The sequence below is a fragment of the Pteropus alecto genome, unplaced genomic scaffold (assembly GCF_000325575.1).
Source record: "Pteropus alecto unplaced genomic scaffold, ASM32557v1 scaffold15, whole genome shotgun sequence".
NCBI classification, from domain to species: Eukaryota; Metazoa; Chordata; class Mammalia; order Chiroptera; family Pteropodidae; genus Pteropus; species Pteropus alecto.
In genome coordinates, this window is record NW_006436286.1 from 2,517,954 (window position 1) to 2,535,367 (window position 17,414).

Here is a 17,414-nt window from a genome sequence, read left to right on the forward strand (position 1 = left end):
ACACGGACTTCTGAGCCTCGGTTTCCTCGTCTGTGCACAGAGCTATTCTATCAACTACCTTGGGCTGGTTAAAGTCTTAGGAAGACAGGCACAGGCTACACAGCACAGAGCTGCTGCCCCTCCCCACGCAGCTCCGCCCGCCTCCCACTTACCACACCTGGAGAAGACTGAGCAGGTTGGTTGCTTTGGCCCTAAGCCAGGGCCTGGCCTTCACTTGTTGGTACCTTCTGGTGCCCAGGTGAGAATAAATGCCCTCCACAGGGCTGGCCTTAGAAATATCAATCTGTAGAGTGATGGGAACCATCACCTGAATTGTAATCAAAATCCATGAAAACTTGACAAGTATGGAGAGAATGAACATAAGCACGTTCTAGGAAATCACAGGAAGCAGTCTTTAGAGCTGAAAGTCAGGCAGATTTTTAGATACTTTAAACCTGTACAGCAAATACATGCAGTTTGTTATTCCACGAAGTAGGACAGGGAAAAAGCATCGGGGGAAAAAAAAAAAAGGTGTAAGTAAATCTACAGAGCTATGATGAATCACCAAGGCAAGAAACAAGTGTTGATTCCTCACTTTGAAAAATGTCAAGTGACTGCTAAGTGGCTCCGCCAGCCACGCCACCTGACTCGACAGAAGCCCAGCGCTGCTCTGTGGCGTGTTGGCAGCTTCCTCCACAGCAGCTGCCTCAGCCCTGTCCACACGCCACAGCCTCGCGTCTGCCCAGAGCAGAGAGCCTTTCCTCCCACTTGAAGGGAAAAAGTCGGGGCCGTGCAAAGGAGGTGACCTCGCTGGCCCCCTCTGCCCGGAAGCCTCTCTGCAGCTCGGATCGTCGTCTCAAAACTCCTCTGCACCGTCTCGAGTCTCTCTTCCACGGCATGACTCTTACCCTTCATTTTTCAAAACCAATTCCCTTCCCGCCCTGTCCTTCGGACTCCAATTCTCCCTGGACCAGTGCTGGTCAGAGTGTGGCCTTGGCATGCGACTGCATCATATGAGAATCTGTGTGTGTGTGTGTGTGTGTGTGTGTGTGTGTGTGTGTGTGTGTTGGGGCAGTGGGGTTACTTGTTTAAAAACGCTGATATCGGGTCCCTAGGCCTACTGAATCAGATTCCCTGTAAATGGTGCCAGCAACCTGCATTTTAAGCGCGACCCTCTCGTTATTCCGTGCACATGTGACAACTGTCTTAGACAATGGGTCTCAGTCTCTCTCTGCAAGACACGCTCATGTCTTTACATAAAAACAAAGCAAAACAAACCCCTCTCCCTTTAAACGACTGACTCGGATTCCGCGTGGCCCCCTCCCTGAGCTCCGAGCGGGCACCTCACCTCACCTCCTCACCCGCTCGTTCCTCACACTTTTTGAAACACGACTCTCGCTCCATCCTACGGAAGTTGTTCTTTCCGAGATCATTCTTGTCCCTGCGATCTCCAAATCCAGAGATCCCCTCGGCCCTCGCTTTCCTCAGCTTTCCGCAGCGTGTGACATTGGTAGCTACCTCTCTCTGGCCGGAACCAGCTGTCTTTGCTATGCCGAAGCCACACTCCTGGGGTTCTCCGGCTCTGGGGCTGCCTCTTCTGTTTAGCTGGTGCTTTCCCCTTAAATGTCAATCCCAAGGCTCTTTATTCTTTCCAGAATTTTAACCTCGTCCTCCACCTGCCTGGGGGTCCATTGTTGCTTCATGCGCATCGAATCTAAGATGGCTACATAGATAAAAAGGAAAGAAAGCTGCCTGTCACTCAGCTCATAAGTGACAGAACTGGCCCACGAAAAAACAATAAAAGCTGCGGCTGATTAACATTTACTGGGTGCCAAACTGTGTGATCTGGGATTTACCTGTTTGTCTCATTTAATCCTCATTACTGTAAGAGATGGGTATTAGTATAATTAGGAAACTGATGTGATTAGGTGTGATTAAGATGAGGACATCGAAGCTTAGAGAAGGTTAAGTAAACTAAGTCACTAAATGGTCAAGACGGGATTAAAACTGAGACCTGTCTCACTGCAAAGTCTGTCAGGCCAGTACGCTTAGCTCACGGGTGGCTCTCTCCCAGGTCACGTGGGACAAACTCCAACCCTCAATCAACACAATGGTCTCCTCTTCTCGCATCTCCATCCAGGATGCTGAACTCTACTGGGAAACATACTGGGATCATTAAAAAATAAAACTACAAAAAGTTGGCCCGCGGGCCAAACCGGGCCCTCGCTGCCGCCTCTCCGGCCGGCTCTCTCTCTCTCCTCCAAGCATCTCCCCTGTCATCCCTTCCCCCCCGCACAAAAGACCCCATCTGTTACCGCACAGAGAAGCCAGCCAGCCAGAACCCAACCGTGCCTGCCTCGCCCTTACTGCCTTTCCTGCGTCGCGGCGGGCCGCGCCACCCTGCCCCTCGGCCTGCCCCTCTCCCTCCCACAGGCCCCGTTCTGCCTCTGCCCCTGCCTCGCACCCGCGAGTCACCCCTCAGCGCAGAGAACGAGGCCGCGGGGGCCGAGCTGTCAGTAAAAGTCCTGTCGCTGAGGTTAATGACAAGCTCTTGAAAACCAGCGTACTTTTCAACCGACTCTGACTTCCTCTTTGGTTAACACCGCTGACGCTTCTTTCTCCTTGAAAGCACCTTCTCCCCGTCGGCTTCTGCACGGTTCACCTGTCTTTTGGTTTCCTGAGGTCTGGCTGCTCCTCGGTCTCCTGAAACGTTGGTGGGTGTCGGAATTCAGTCCCCTTACTTCTTGGATTCTCCCTGGGAACTGTCCCTCCCCACATGCTGATGGCCCCTCTGCATCTTCAGTCCCAGCCCGATTTCTGAGTCTCCCACCCACCCATTCACCTGCCCCGTCGGCACAGACTCTGCTCCGACAGCCTCTTCAAACTGAAAATGTTGAAATTGGGGTTCATATTAAAATGGCCTCCTGATGCCCTCACGATCAAGTCCAAATTCTTAACGTGGCTGAAAATGTTCTGCAGAAAATAGTTTGGCAGTTTCTTAAAAATAAACTTAACATGCAATTGCTACACGGCCCAGCAACCGCGCACCTGGGCGTCCGCGCCCAGGGATGAAGACTTAGTCACATAAACGCCCGGGCACGAGTGTTCACAGCGGCCTTATCTGCAACAGCCCCAAACTGCCGTCGGCCCCGGTGTCCCTCGGCAGGTGAATGGTTAACCAACTCTGATGCACTGCTACCACGGACTGTGACTCAGCAATAAAAAGGCACGAAGTGCTGACACACACGACTCGGATGTCTGACGCTGGCCGTGGCGGTTCACAGGAAGGACCACGGCCGATGTGAGTGACACGGGGGCTCGGCTCCCGACCACTGCCATAAAGCGAGCATCGCATTGAAGCGGGCATGTCTGTTTGCTGGTGGAAGCTCTTGCCATCCATGTGTGAATGACACAACATCTGTGAGGCCTGGCTGTATGCAGGGCATAAAACCAGGCAGAACTTAACACACAAACAAACGAGCAAAGGACAAGTAAGGAAATCTGAACGAGATCCATAGAATGTATTAACATCAATACCCTGGTTGTGACATTATACTGTAGTTCTGCAAAAATGTTGCCTTTGGGTTAAGAACAGAAATGAACTTCCTCGACCTGATAAAGAGTATATGCAAAACCCCACGGCTAAGGTACTTCATGGAGAAAGACTGGATGCCTCCTCTCCAAGATCAGAATGAGGCTCGGATGCCCACTCCTCCCACTTCTATTCAATACTGTCCTGGAGGCTCCAGCCAAGGCAGTTAGGCAATCAAAGGAAATCCACTGAACCACTATTAGAACTAATGACTGGCTTAAAAAGGTTGCAGAAAATAAGATCACTATATAAAAATTAACTATTTCCATACACTAGTGACAAGCAATATGAAAATGAATAAGGTAATGCATTTATGATAACAGCAAAAAGAATAAAACGGCCAGGAATAAATTTAACAAAATAAGTGGGAGCTCCCGGTTTCTGGTCCGGCACGTAAGGAGCTTAGAAGCTGTCATTCTCACTCAAAGAATCAGAAAGATGCCGAACAGACTGAGTATCAACAACTCTTCTTAGATCCACTGGAGAACTGAGTTCACAGGGCAAACCACTGATTCCAAAATTAGAGACAAACAGGTGGATACAAAAAAAAATACCAAGTTACAGGGGCAGAAACCTCTATGCCCCCGTGGGAACCAGAACCAAGGAAGGGACCTGGACTGGACCTGATGAAGGCGTGGAGGCTCAGTGTGGGCAGGTCTGGAAGTGGAAAATCCAGTCTCTGGGGTTTCCCACATGGCCAGCGAGCTTCACTGCTAGGAGCCCTCCCAAGGAAGACAGGAGATAAATGTCCCCTTTTGCCGGCGGGGGGGATGGAAAGCGGCTATTCTGAAATCGGCCCAGAGCATTCTGCTCTTAATGAGGCTTGGTCTGACGGAGTTGGAGCAAGGGCGACGGCCAGCTCCAGCCTCCTTTAGCCTCCCTCTCGCCTGAGCAGGGCGGGGGGCCCGAGAAGCACTGGTGAAGGTCGCAGCTCAGGAGTCCAGGCTCACAAAAAAGCGGAGAGCCACCCAGAGCTGAGGGCGGCCTCCTCTCCCTTCATACTGCACCATCACATACACGGGGCTCCGTGTGACAACAGGGACTACGACTCAAAGAACCGTGTGTAGCAGATCTTATTTAAAGGTCTCTAGAGAGCTGCAAAGATAACAAGAGAGACCGAAAGGAAAAGAGACACTAAAGGAAATTTTAGCCACTGACACTACAGCTACAGCAAACAGTAAAGACTGCCCAGCCCCTAGACAGGAAAGCAGAAAACCTCACACACGAAAGGCCTTTTCATTTCAGCTCCTTTTACCCGGTACAGCTTTCAACAAAAATCACAAAATATATTAAAAAGATAAAAAATACAGTTCGAAGGGGGCAAATATCAGAAGCTAATTCAGATACAGCAGCGCCAGTGGCATTGTTAGATTGGGAATTTTAAATGACCATGATTAATATGCTAAGGGCTCCAATGGAAAAAGTGGACGACATGCAAGAAACAGGTGGACAGTGGAAGCAGAGATGGCAATTCTAAGAATCCAAGGAAATGGCAGAAATCACAAATACTGTAACAGAAATGGAGAATGTCTTCAACGGCTCATCAGCACACTGGACGCGGCTGAAGAATCAGTGAGCTCGAAGCAACGTCAATAGAAACACCCAAAACTGAAATGCAAAGAGAAAAAAGAATAGAGACAGAACAGAATATGCACAGACTGTGAGCCGATTACAAAAGGGGTAATAGTAACGAAAATGCCGGATGGTGAAGAAAGAAAAAAAAAGAACAGCGGAAACATTTGACTCGATAATGACTGAGACGCTTCCAACTACGGTCATCAACTACAGATGCAGAAGCGCAGAACTCCAAGCAGGATAAGAACCAAAAAAACATGCAGCTACAGCGTATTCAAACTGCAGAAAATCAAAAACGAGACGAAGCAAATCCTGAAAGACGCCAGAGCGAAAAACAGCAACGTACAGAGCGGCAAGGGCAGGAGTCACATCAGACGCCACGCGAGAAGAGAGCGGGCTGAAATAAATACCTGGAGAGCTGAAAGAAAAACCGAGTCGAATTGGCTCCAGTGAAATTATCCGTCAAGGGTGAAGGAAAAAGAGAGATTTTTTCAGACAAAAGAAAATTGAGGGAACTTTGCTCCAGGAGACCGGCCTTGTAAGAAATATAAAAAGGAATTCTTTGGAAAGAAGGAAAATGATACACGAGTCAGGAAGCTGGATCTACGTGAAGGAGGAGCGTTAGAGGAGTAAATGAAGGTAAAACAACATCTTACGTGTTTCTTATTCATAATCAATCTCACGGGCAACAGTGTGTTCAAAATAATAATAGCAACGATGTAGTCAGTGGTGGCAGTTTATGGCTGGGTGACAAGGAATAGCAGGGAGCGAGTGAGAACACACTGTTATATGCCTGTGACGTGGCATAGTGTTATTTGAAAGAGGACTTGGATTAGTTCTAAATGCATACTGCAAACTCAAGGTCAACCGTTAAAAATGTGTGTTTTTTTTTTTTTTACAAAATACACTTGTAAACACTGAACACCACAAAATGCTGAAGTTAATGAAGATTTAAATAAATGGTAAGACACCCTACACTTGTGGAGGGGGAGACAGAGACAACACTCCCCAACTCCACAAACCGACCTACAGTCAACAGGATCCTTCTCAGAAATCCAGCTGGGTTGGTTTTTTTTTTCTCCCCTGATGGCCCGGTGTTGTAGAAATTGACAAGCTGATCCTAAAATTCACATGGAAATGCAAAAAACCTAGAATAGCCATAAAAAATCTTGAAAAAAGAAAACAAAGCTGCAGGACTCACACTTCTTGATTTCAAAACTTACTACAAATCTACAGTAATCAAGACAGCGTAGCGGAAGCAGAGGACAGGCATACAGATCAATGGAATAAAACCGAGAGTCCAAAAATAAATCCTTACATTTATGCTTAAATTTTTTTTTCGATAAGGGTGCCAAGACTATTCAATGGGGGAAAACAGTATTTTCAACAAGTGGCGAGACGACTGGATATTCCCAAGTGAAAGAATGAATCTGGACCTAATTTACTTCACGCATATACAAAAACCAACTCAAAATGGGCAACGGATCAAAATATAGAAGCCAAAACTCCTAGAAGAAAACTTAGGAAAAAATCTTCATGACATTGGATTAGGCAAGTTTCTTAGATATGACACCAAAAGCACAAGCCACAAAAGAAACAACAGACAAACTGGACTTAAAAATTAAGAACTGTGGTACAGAAAAAGACAGTGAAAAGATAATCTACAGAATGGGAGAAAATATTTGCAAATCGTGTCTGACAATGACCTGTATCCAGACCATAGAAAGAACTCTTACAACCCAACAATAAAAAGACAAATAATTCAATTAGAAATGGGCAGAGGATCAAACAGACATTTCCCCAAAGAAGATACAGAAATGGCCGAAGGCATATGCAAAGATGCTTCACGTTATTAGTCATCAAAATAATGCAAATCAAAACCACAATGAGAAACTATTTCACATCCACTAGGATGGCTGTAACGAAAAACACAGATAATAACAAGTATTTGTGAGAATGTAGAGAAACCAGAATCCTCATAAATTGCTGGTGGGAATATAAAATGGCACAATTTCTTTGGAAAATTGTTCCTCAGAAAGTTAAGGATATGACCCAGCGATTTCACTCCTAGGTGTACATGCAAGAGAAATGAAAACGTGTGTCCACGCGAAAACGTGTACGTGTATGTTCACAGTAGCATTATTCATAATAGCTACGAAAGGCAGAAACACCCAAATGTCCACCGATTCACGAACAAAATGAAGTTTATCCATACACTGATTATTCAGCAATAAAAATAAGTGACGTACCGGTATATATTACACCATGGATGAGCCTTGAAAACATTACTAAGCTAAGCGAAAGAGGCCAGACACAAAAGGCCACACGTTATGGGATTGCATGGATTTGAAATCTCCAGAACAGGTAAATATGAGAGACAGAGCTGCTTAGGGCTGCGATCGTTGGGGTTAGAGCTGAAGGTACAGGTTTCTCTCTGAGGTGATGAACCGTTCTGAAATTGACTGTGGCGATGGCTGCCCAGCTCCGTGAGTACACAGAACCCACTGGACTGCAGCCATTAAAGGGATGGGCGGCATGCGTGGCACGTGAATTGTATCTCGGTAACAGTCCCCGCGTCCCCATCCGCAGTGACCTGACGCCACTCCTCCCTTCAAGCTGCTATGACCAGGCACACTGAGCTCTCGGGATCCTTATGCATAATTGCAATTAAACAAACGAAGTTCTGAGGCTGGAAATCTGCTTTCCTGCGCTTGGAACAGCCTTATCTGCCTCCCTGCTTTGGCCATTTCCCGTCTGTCCTTCAGATCCCAGCTTGGATGTCACTCCTCAGTGGAGCCACTTCCAGCCTCCCGCACCCGATCAGAGGCATTATCGGGGCATTCCAGGGCTCCCCGCAACGCTGTCTCCCCTAGCACCCTTCCCACGGATTCCCTCTCCCTGCTCAACTGCCTGGAGCTCTCACTAAAACTGAGTCTCACTTACTGCCCAGCGCCCTAGATAGGTAAAAAATACTTTCCAGAGAATGGGAAAAACTAACTGTAAGTCACAATCACTTTTGTGATCACTTGTCGGGTCAAAATACTTTTAAAAAAAGTCTCAAATGACTGGAAATATTTAATTGTAAAGACAAAGCACTGGTGCATAGTTTACCTAGAAATATGCGTGAAGAAGTTTATGTTCAGACACCCCAAACAAATTTTTAAATGGAAAAATAATTACCTGCCTTATTCAGGTAAGCTGTACACACACGCACACACATATACACACTGTTTGGAAAATAGTTTTGATTTTCAGATGCTTTCCCTGTGTTTGAATCTTCCTGCAGTGATGCACGACAGCTTTGGAGTCCCAGTCAATGTCTACATACAGGCAAGTGTGCAAAATAACAGACCTAAGGGAGTACTAAGGCTCAGTGCATTCTTATCAATTCTGAACCAGGGTGAAGGTAGGATAGCATAGGTTGCATCTAGGGTCTAACACAGCACAGTGACAAACCATCAACAAAACGGAAAGAGCCTATTGATTGGGAAAAGATATTCGCAAATAATACATCTGATACGGGGCTAATATCCAAAATTTATTAAGAACTCATACAATTTCAAACCAAAACAATTTAAAAATGGGCAGAGGACCTGAAGAGACATTTCTCCAAAGAGGACATACAAATTGCCAATAAATATATGAAAAGATGCTCGACAAATTAAAACCACAAAGAGCTATCACCTCACACCTATCAGAATGATGATCATCAATAAATCAACAAACAGCTGTTGGCGAGGATGTGGAGAAAAGGGAACCATCGTGTACTATTGGTGGAATTGCAAGTGGGTGCAGCCACTATGAAAAACAGGACGGAGGTTCCTCGAAAAATTAAAAATAGAACTGCCTATGACCCCGCAGTTCCACTTCTGGGTATTTATCCGAAGAAACCCAAAATCCTAATATGAAAAGATATATGCACCCCTACGTTCACTGCAGCGTTATTTACAATAGTCAAGACATGGAAGCAAATGAAGGGCCCATCGGGTGGCGCTGGTGGTATAGTGGTGAGCATAGCTGCCTTCCAAATGAAGTGCCCATCGATAGACGGCTGGATAAAGGAGGTGTGGTACACATATACAATGGAATATTACTCGGCCATAAAAAAGAATGAAATCTTACCATCTGCGTCAACCATGGATCTTACCATGGATGGACCTAGAGGGGGATTGTGCGGAGTGAAATAAGTCAGAGAAAAATGCCGTAAGATCTCACTTATATGTGGGATCTAAAAAACAAAGGAACGAACCAAACAGAAAGACTCATAGATACAGAGAGCGAACGGATGCTTGCCAGATGGGAGGTCGGGTAGGGGCTGTGTGAAAAACTTGAAGGGATTAAGAAGTACAAACTGGTGGTTACAAATAGTCACAGGGCTGGAAAGTGCAGACAGGAAATAGTCAGTAACGCTGTAACGACTAGGGCGCCAGGTGGGTACCAGACTCACTGGGGAGGGCTCTGCAAATTATACGAACGTCTAACCACTGTGCCATACACCTGACACTAATATATTACTGAATGTCAACAGTAATTAAAAAATTAAAAATGAAATAAATAACAGAGACGCCCTCTGTATAGATTTCTTCCAACTTAAGAATGGACTTCATAAGCAGTTTTGCTTGGAAACTTCCAGAATCTGGGGGCGTGGGGTGGAGAAACATGGGTTTAGGGAGAGAGGAACCTGAGACACAGTCTTTTTAGACTACCATTAATTTCGGGGTGAAGTTGTTTAGCAATCTGGCAATGTAGAAATGTCTACAGGAGAGCCAATAACCGCTTAAAAATCTTTATGAATGCAACAGCATTTTCTGTCTAGAATTTTTAAGTGTCTAAAGTTCCAAGTCAACTGACTGCCAAACATTTTGGTAATAAAATGAAAAGAGAAGGAGAAGCTTCAAGACAGGAGAGGATAACGAAGAGAAGCAAAAGAGAAGTTTCTCAACCATGAGAGCTCAGATAATGTATATGACATTAAAGTATGTTAGAATTTTTTCCCTAGACGGATGCTAAGGCCAGAACACCATAAATGTCAATTCATTTAAGAAAGAACAACAGGCACCCCTCTTGCATGTTATGAATCACGTACTAACAACCGCACTGGTAATTTTACCACCTTGGGGAAAGGCTTTCAAAACAGAAAAATGAAAGGAAATATGACGAGTAGATTATATAAATATATAAAACAATTCTTAAAAGAGGTTAAGGATAATAAAAGGTAGATTAAAAAAGGAAAGGTGTTTTAGAAATAAATTGAAACCAGCCTTCAGATATTGCTGTAGGATTACGTGCTTCTGACATTAAGATCCTCTCTCGTTAAATTCCAGGGTCCAGCAGCCTATCCTCAGTATTGCTAAAACGATTACGATCAAACAAATATCATAACTTCTACTACTTAATGCAACTGAGTAAGTCACAATAAAGGAAAATCACATTTGTATATATAGGTACATATGTATCTGCGTGTATGTGTTTGGAATAATTATTAGATTCTGAAAACTTTAAGAAGGAAAACTCCAGTAAGTTTGATTGATAATGACTTTTATCAATTTTAACGACCTACTTTACACGTTCTGGATAAAAGACATATAGCTCTTAAAATGGATGAGCCCAACCTAGAAAAAGAATTAAAACCAATAATTTAGAACTACAGAAATTTAATGACCTGAAAAATTATAGACTTTAAAAACTGAAACTGCATCCAGATGTTCTTCCAAAAGGTTCTGGTCAGCCAGCCACGCCAAGACTCCTGGAGATTCCTCTCCATTGTTTTGGTCAGGCGAGCATCCTCGAAGGAGCACAGAAACCTCACGCTGAGGCAGAGGACCTGAGGGCGAGGGCCCGAAGCGAACTGGAAACTCACCATCTTGCCGCTGCACAAGCGGGCACTTGGCAGCTTGCCTGCTCACTTCCCAAACAGAATCGCAATCGTTTGGGTTCAGAAGAATGTAGTTTCGTCCTAAGCTCTACTTCAAAACCTTGACATTAAAGGGCATTCATAGTACATTTCTGTTCCCCATCACTCAGAAGTCTGGAGGAGATGAAAGGGTAAATGTTAATAGCTGCCACCATATTTTGAATGTTTATTTAGTGCGGGTCATGGTGGTAAGTACTTTATACATACTCATTTGATTCCCAAAACAATCCAGTGAGGAAACTGGATAAAGGGCTGAATAACTAGGTACCAGCGACAAAAAGCTGGAGTTAGAGTGACGAACTAGGTCTGATTCTCCAGGTGTGCTCAAAATGTACTATTTTGTAGAACAGTTTAATTTTTCTTGAATATTCGTTCAGAGAATTAAAAACTTAGAAACATCGACAAAGAGGTCTCACGTATACTACCTTCCACACACTCTCCACAAACAGCTACTTTAAACGGAAATACTAAAATAATTTTCTCCAGGTGTTTAGAAATTCACCTAATCTAATAAAAGACTGTAACACTTTTTTACATTCTTAACTCTTATTAAAAAAACAATTTTTCAAATTAATCTGATTGCCAACCTTATTAAAATTTTGTTGAAATACTGGGCCTAGCTCTTCTGGACAACTTCTCCAGTATGTTGCATAAAATTACATTTTAAAGCCACACACTTCGAAGATTTAAAAAACAATTCCATTTTGATTCTGCTAATTCAAGAAGAGGGTCTTCGAATGCTGTAATTTTTAAAAGGAGTCTGGAGATTTACTACACAAAGTACTCTGAGCAAGATTCAACTAAATTCTTGTACAGTTTATTTCCTCCCATCAATTTAAATCTTAGCAAAATCTAAAATAGCAGCTTGTGTACTGAAAAGTATTTATGTATTTTCTCCCATAATCATCTCCTTTGCGAAGGACATAGAGTTCATTTAACAACCAGTTATTATGTATTTGTTTCATAGCTATTTTTATTTGCCTTCTTTAATGAATGAATCGTTTCAAAATCAGTTTATAAAGTAACACTTGTTTCTAGTATCTCTCATGTAAAAAATGCAGGTCCGACAACTGCATTCTTTATCGCCCTTCCCCTCTCAACACCAGATCACCAGAGGACGTCTTACATCACAAATAGATGCATGTCTTTAAGAATAAGGCTCTCTCCCGGCCAACTTCCAGGCTTAGCTATCAACAGACTGTTCATAAGTAATCATGACTTTGACATCAACCACAACTCAGGAAAACCAGCTATTGGTAAAGCAGGAGGAATAAGAATCAAGAGAAAAATCTGTCAGGTCATCTTAGAATTTGTAAAGAAAAGGGTGGGAAGAGTTACGTACCCTTAATTTAGGAAGACAGATTTCAAAAAGGTAGGCATGAGCAGGACATGGGCGTGTGAATCTAGCTCCACCGCCTAATGAAACGATGCCAGGCAAATCACTCCCCTCTCTGAATATGTTTCTCCATCAGCAAAATGGGAATAACATTTCTCGTGAAGGCCTACTATGGGGGATTTGCTGCCTACTAAGTTCAGGATTCCTTTGCTGTTTGTTTTGTCCTTAGGCTACATCCCGTTAAGTGAGCGCAGGATGAGTACTGTGTTTAAGTTACTTCATTTAATTCTTTTTTCTTTGGTAGTTACTTTGTCAATTTGATATACAGTTAGTCTCACTGGTTTCAATTTGTATTCAGTATTAGGGTTTGCTTTCTTCCCATCATTTTTAATTTTTCGAATATGTAAAACATAGACAGGGTTCGAAGAAAGACCACTGTTCCCCCAGTTCATTGCAGTGGGGGTTCCTTATATAAGGTAAAAATGTTTGCCATTTGCCCATGGATTAGAATCTATATTCAAACATAGTTACGTTTACCTCCACAACGTAAAGCTACATTATATTTATGATCAATTTAAGATAGCTGCCTATGGCTATTGAAAAGACGATGGCTAAGAATCCTCAAAAATTCGTTCCAGTAACTTTAATGTTCACTTACACAGTGCTCTGTGCCAAGCACTGTAAGTGTTTTACAGACGTGAAGGCCTCAGCCCTCTGAGGTATGCTAGTCAGGATCATGCTGCTGGCACATGACGCAGATACAACTGGGACCTAGACTCAGAATCTGCTGTTGGCCACTCGACCGTGTCTCCCTCCTTCTAACTGACCACACGCATGTTCCTGCCACACGGGGACCACGGAACTTAAATCTGTTCTGGCTTACCTACAAATGTGTGACCTTAGGAAAATCACTGTATCATAACTTTCCCATTATTAATGAAAAAAAAAAATAGGTAAATATGGAATAGGTCTCTTTGGAATATTTGTAAATATTATTTAGACCAAATCAACTGCACTACCCATCCGATCATCTCTCTCATTCAGAAAATTTATTAAACACCTTCGGGAGCTAAAGTGAATCAATTTACTCAACTTTCTTCTCCAAATCCCAGTGAAATGACCAAAGAAATATAAATACACACATACACATATATATTTTTTTCAATTCTATAACAGCGTGGGAAAATGATGAGGATTACCAATGACAAAGCAAAATCACCGAAGAATTTCTGAAATGTATAAGAGAGACACCAGGTTACAAGACAAGGAGCACAGTAAAGACAGTGAGGCCTCTCTCAGGAGAGAGGCGGATGGATTCTCCTACAACACTCAGTAAACTCAAGCACAGACAAACAGGAGCTAAGCACAAGGAGGACTATGGGTGCACAAAGTCAGTGGGGACAGCGCCGTGTCCCTGGCCACCCGGAACAGGTGATGGCATCTACAGCCCAGACTTTTCCATCAGGTACGAATGGCCTGAATGGTTAAGGTGAGGATGTGCCACACGGGCTCCCAAAGGAGGGCCGTGGGAGGTGACGCGCGAGAGAGGATGTGACATTTTAGTTAACCGGGCTAATGAAGAGAGAACAAAGGCACTGGCCAGCGACTTACGCGGGCAGAAAATGAAAAAAGAAATAGCACAGTAGGGAAAATCCATGATGTACCCAACTTCTCTCCTGACCGTGGAGACAGTCACAATAAAGGAGAATTAGATCTTAGACGCAGGGTGGTCCACGTAAATCAGACATCTGGTTAGCTGTGATTCTAAACGGTTCTGGATGGTAGCTACCTACGAAAGGGTGAGTAGGCAGATACTAGAAATAGGTCTCTAAAGCTCCTGGGATTAGTCCTGTATCGACAACATTTCAACATGCAAGCGTTTGTCCTCCGATCCTAAGCCCCTAAGTCCCGTGTAGCGCGGGAGTCCTGACGGTGACCTAACGTGCTGACAGGGCGGTCTGCATCTGTTTCAAACAGGGCTCACTGCTACGGTTTTTCGAGTGGTTCAATTAATAATTTTTAAAATTTAAATTAAACTCTCAAAGTAATTATCTACAGGATAGCAAAATATAAAGTTTCTCATTTTATGTTTCACAATAAGCAAATGAATAGGACTTTGACCACTATCTTATAGGCCACCTGTGATTATCAATCATCCTTTATCCTTACGACCCTTTACCTACACTCGGATACTGACTTCGGCTAATGAGCTCAGGGTCATGGTTTATACACTTAGCCGGCTGGGGGAAATCCACTCTCGGGCCACGGAATACATCCATAACCCACTTAGCGGATGTCAGCTCAAGGAAGCAGGCTGACGGGATGTTAACGGTATAATCCGTCATCGTTACTGGAAAATCCCCAACCACAGTTACCTCTGAGTTACAGGACAGCGCCTGCACGTGGACGGCGGGCCAGGCCGCCCGGTGCCCCTTCACTCAGCGCACGCGAGCGGAGCAGGCAGAGACCCAGGTCGGGACCAGGGGCGCAGGACGGCGTGCGTGTAAAAATGATGCGGCAGCCAGGCCTAACGCCGTGATGTGCCCTCGTTCTTAAAAGCTCAGACTGCTTTTGATGACTGTGTGACGGGTAAGTAATCAACCGCGATATCACAGTCTACGAATCCAATGTGGGACGAGAGCAACCCATTCAGCTGCTCGATGCCAGCAGCTGCCACAGGTGCCCGCACTGCGCTGGGTGTTTCCATCGTGTTCACGCTAGTCCTAACGGCCACCTGGCAAGGAAAGAGGTATGACCCCCATTACAGGTGAGGAGACTAAAGCTGAGGGGTCAAGTAACACGTCCGAGGCCACGCAGCGGATAAATGACAGAGCCAGAATTTGAACTTGAGTTCTGACTTCAACCCCCACACTCTCTTCACTATCACTTTCTGAATAAAATAATTTTCTAAGAATTCAACACATACCCACTTTTATTTTAAGTCAGGAGATGGGATTCGTGAGGATGAAGGAGGAACGCAGAACTAGTTTTCAGTTGAAGAAAAGAAAGAATGAGCATTTAGGTTATTTTTCAAGCACAAACTAAACATCTACAGCAAAGCCTGAATAGAAGCCAAGTTTCGATACAGGTACTCTTCGAGTTAAGAACACTTAATTTGCACCATTTCATGTCTTAACTAGCACACAAAATCCTGCTTTTCTCTTTCGTCCATCGTCCAAGGGGACATTTCACAAACAGTGACAACGCTAGCCAGGACTAACGGCCCCTCCCATGGGCTCGATGGAGGAGCACTGGATCCCGCCTCTCCTGAATCGCCTGCTTCCCCACGGGAGAGAGCAGGTACCCACGACAAGTTCCTCATCTTGGCCACGTGCAGCATGTCCCACCATAACACACCACACGTCCCACACGCGCGTTCAGGCGCTCGCATATACCTTCCTCCCTCAGCTGACTCTAGCTCAGGCTCTTCCACCTCAGATCTCTTTAACATACCTTTCCTGTAAGTTCTCTTTTTTCTTCCTCTGATAGGACATGTTAAGTCAAAAAATGACCCAAAATGTTGTACGAAGTACGAAGCCTCTCACTGAAGTACCTACGTCCCATGTCATCAGCTCTAAAGTCCAATTAAAGGATCAGAGAAATAAGCTACTCTTTCTTATTCCTTTTTATCTTTTAAAAATGTTCTTTAGTAATGTGATTGTATTGCTTTCTATTTTTTTTATTGCTGCGGAAGTAAATATTTCAGTTACAACATGGTCTTACCAGCTAGCCTAGGAATGTAACTCCTGTGTTGACTCAGAGAATCAACCAACCAACAGACAAACTAACTTTCATCTGATAATCGTTTTTCAAAGTTAGGACTGGCTACGTGGTACCCAGACCTTCCTTTTCAAAATGAAAACCAACTAAACGACACATCAAAAAAAAGTAAGACTGAATTCCGTGGCTACACAGCTACTGAACGGTAATTTGCTATATGTAACAAACTAAGTTTCACACTTGTGAACGTGAGCTAAGACCACGAACACCAAACGTCCCTTCCTCCTGAGCTCTAGGCCCCTTCTGCTTGGTATCGCACTCCCACTTCGAACGTAACACGTCTAAACCAAACTCGCCCCCTTTACCCACAAATCATCTCACTCCCCAAAATCCCAATTCTCTTCCCTACTCCAGATTCAAAATCTTAGGGTCAACCAAAACACTTCTGGTCTCCTGCCACGTGCAAGCTTGGAATGAGCGCTACCTCAGATCGATAAATCAAATCTATGCTAGAAAACAGGGCAAGCAAATGATCACCAATAACCGTGATACAGATGTGCTACCGTGAACAAGTGCGACCGGCGGGGGAAAACGCTTTAGGCAGGCAGATCAAAAAATGTTTTTATGACGACGACAGTGGAAATACACTTGGGAGATGGGTAGATCACTGGTAAGACAGAGACCTGGAAGAGTGAGGGGTCATTTTAGGCTGAGAATAAAAAACACAAGATTTAGAGATGAGAATAAAGACTGGGTTTAGGAAACAGACTACAGCAGAGCAGTAGTAACAGTAACACAGGGGGGCGAGAATGTAGGTCCATGCAGGGAAAAGGTCGGCTCTGAAGTCGGAGGGCTCAGCTAGGGCATAGCATGGAGCCCGCGTGCCTCTGTTGCGCCTCGGATGAAGCGTGGCTGGAAGGTTCTGGCACAAGCACACGCAGTGGCTCAGAGCCACGACCCCGGGGCTAGACTTCCTGATTCAAACGCTGGCTCTCCACGTTCCAGCCGTGTGAACCTGGGCAAGCTGGATCTCCGTGAGGCTAGTCACAGGACTCACACAGGCACGTTGCCAGGGTTCCACCAGCCAATGCGTGTAAAGGGCCTGAGAATGTATCTGCCACAAAGCACGTGCTATATAAGCATTGGCTAATATTGCTGTATTTATCCTCTACAAAGACAAATTTAACAGCACTGTACAGAAATGGACTGGAAAGGAAATCCGCCCGCCTCCTAGCTCCCTTTCCTCCTGCCGTCCCACCTGCAGGCACCAGTATGCTCGAGCCTCCCTAATTATTCCC